Source organism: Bactrocera tryoni, chromosome 2, assembly GCF_016617805.1.
Source record: "Bactrocera tryoni isolate S06 chromosome 2, CSIRO_BtryS06_freeze2, whole genome shotgun sequence".
In the NCBI taxonomy this organism is placed as follows: Eukaryota; Metazoa; Arthropoda; class Insecta; order Diptera; family Tephritidae; genus Bactrocera; species Bactrocera tryoni.
The window spans coordinates 83,219,407-83,222,139 of NC_052500.1; the positions used below are offsets into that span (position 1 = coordinate 83,219,407).

The 2,733-nt window shown below is 26.4% G+C and overlaps 1 long non-coding RNA gene across 1 annotated transcript; it reads right to left on the reverse strand.

Annotated features, from left to right (window-relative positions):
- Window positions 1–709: 709 nt before the first annotated feature.
- LOC120769014 lies at window positions 710–2,100 on the reverse strand. The gene is made up of 3 exons (XR_005704814.1): window positions 1,834–2,100; window positions 1,530–1,642; window positions 710–834 (listed from the first exon to the last, which is right to left on the reverse strand). It is a non-coding gene; the product is annotated as an uncharacterized LOC120769014 (long non-coding RNA).
- Between the last annotated feature and the right edge of the window lie 633 nt (window positions 2,101–2,733).

Here is a 2,733-nt window from a genome sequence, read left to right on the forward strand (position 1 = left end):
ATAGCAATGCAGTGGCCAAGCCAATTGCTTGCAAAATATGGCATCATATTCACCTATACATACAAGCGAACAAACACAACTCATGCCGCTAGATTTTGTTGCAAGCTAGGCGTTGCATGACAGCGCTGCGTCTGTGTGGTTGAGGTGGTCACACTTAAATGATTTCGGTGGCCACTCAAATTAAATTCCCGTGCAATTGCAAATAAAAATCGATTTTGCAGTCAATTGCTGTAAACATTTGAAGTCGCGATAAACTATTAAATGCCACTTCAATGTGGTGTGGTGGGGTGTGTTGAGGTGGAGCGTGTTGTGTTTGTTACCGCGGTCGCTGTCAATAAGTGACTGAGAGTTTATTTATTTGTGGGCCGTAATTGAAGCCTTCATACTTTGATGCGCTGCAGTAGTATAAAGTGGTATAAAGTGAAACTAGTGAGGAATGCAGCACTTTTTCACAGCTCCATCGATTTTGGTTTTCTTTATGAATTACCAAACAATCATAAAAAATGCAAACAGGATATGATAGTTTTTAAATAACTGTACACTTTTTTAGCAATTATTTTAACAACTTGGTAAACTTACCTTCTGAGTTTCCGTTTTAAATAAATATTAACACATTTTTTCGTACATCATATAATAACGGTATATTTTAAATAAAAACTTAAATACATAAATACATATGCCGAACAATTTTTATAACATTTTGCTTTCTAACAAACAATAAAAGATATATTATTATAATTATATTAAAACAATTTTCTTCTAGTGTTACAAGTTTTGGAAAAAATATCTTTCAGCGCAACCATGTGACAAGTCTTCTGTTTCCATGTTGCAGTCCTAAAATATTAAATAAATAATTTAAGAGAAAATATTATTACTTTTTCATTAATATTATAAATGCTGCATTTTTGTCTTTTTGGTATAAAAATTATTAAAAATAAATACCACAATATTCATATAACATGCGTTAGCGGAAATTTTTTAATTTTTTTTTTTAATTTATTTTTATTTTTTATTTTTTAATATTTTTAAGGTAAATATTTGTTTACAAAAGCGTTATTTGTATAAAAAATTTTATAAATTATCAAATTTATGAGAGTGGAAAATTGTTTAACAAAATATCGATATTTTTATAAAATTATCGATAACTTATCAATGTTACGAAATTTTTACAATAACTAACTTTTTACAAAATATCGACAGTTTTATAAAATTTTTGATAAGTTATCAATGTTATAAGTAAAATTTTTTCACAAAATACCAATAGGTACTTTTATAACATTTTTGATAAGTTAGCTATGTTACGAATGAGAAAATTTGTTTAATATCAACGTTACGTAATTTTTTATACTAATCAGCTTCTTACAAAATACCGATATTTTTATAAAATTATCGATAACTTATCATAGTTATGCAATTTTTTAGGTAACTATTTTTTTTACAAAATATCGATATTTTAAAAAGTTATCGATAAGTTATCGGTATTTTAAAAATTTTAATTTCAATAAATTCTTGTAACGGTTCATACGCACTCGAACAAATTTTATATTTTCCACGTTCCATCCTCACACTCTTTCCCAATATGCTGCTGGGTTGCTGTTCCTTATGAGAATTTGGAATGATGGTGAAAGCCAACGCTTTTGGCCTATGAAAGCATATCGAAAAAAAATATTATACTGAATATGAAAAACTTTTCTGTTATTCAAAGTTTTTTTTTTAATTATTAAATCCATTAATATTTTTAGGTAAAGTTTAAAATATTTGTAAGGATTAAATGTGATGGAATATATTTTTCTAATAATAGTTTTCAGATTTTTTTAATTTGCAAACACTTACCAGTTCACTCATATGAAAGCAAGGGATTGTACAAGGTTTAAGAATTAGTTAAATAAGCTGAATTAGTGTTTTTAAATAGGTGGCAACATGCAAATATATTTTGTAACTGTTGAAAGTGTTGTTAAAGTCTTTTAAATTAGGAACAAAATTGCAAATTTATACTAACAAATGTTTGATGACTTGCAAGATTCTCGCAAATAAAATATTTGTAAATTTTTAATGCAACCTTCGATAGATGTAATCATTAAAATAATAATTAAAATACATCTCACTTATCTATAAAAAATTTACTTTTAAAGTTGTTATTATTAATAAAATACAAAAAAATTAAAATAATTAAACATATACCTGTTTAATTTCCAAAATAAAAATCAACCATTAAGTATGACAATAAAATTTCATTGTAAATCATTCACCTTTCCTCGGTAGTGTTCATGCCACCTGCTAGATTTCGGAGAGCTTGCTGCCTTCAATAATATTTTTAGTTTATAAGAAGTATTTATGAGCAGCTTTCAATATTTGTTCAGCGCTGTAACTGTGTGTGAAAATCACAATCAATTAGTTTTGTTAAAACGCGCTCGTTGACAAACTGGGCTGCCATCAGAATTTTTGGGCGTAAAATTTTCTGCTTCTGACAATATTTTTCGCTAATTTCTATCATAATAAATATAAGAATCGAATTTTCAATTGAATGCAGAAAATTCTACTACTTTGAATATAAAATTGCACCACGTTTTTGTTGTTATTTTCATTGTTCTCAAATTGATTTTGTATAATTAAATAGTTTTGTATGTTTAAAAAATTTTCTAAAATATTTACTTATCATAAAAGTTTAGAAAAATATCTAACTAGCTAAAAAATTAATGATAAAATTAAGGTTTGCTTTATAATTATTTAACA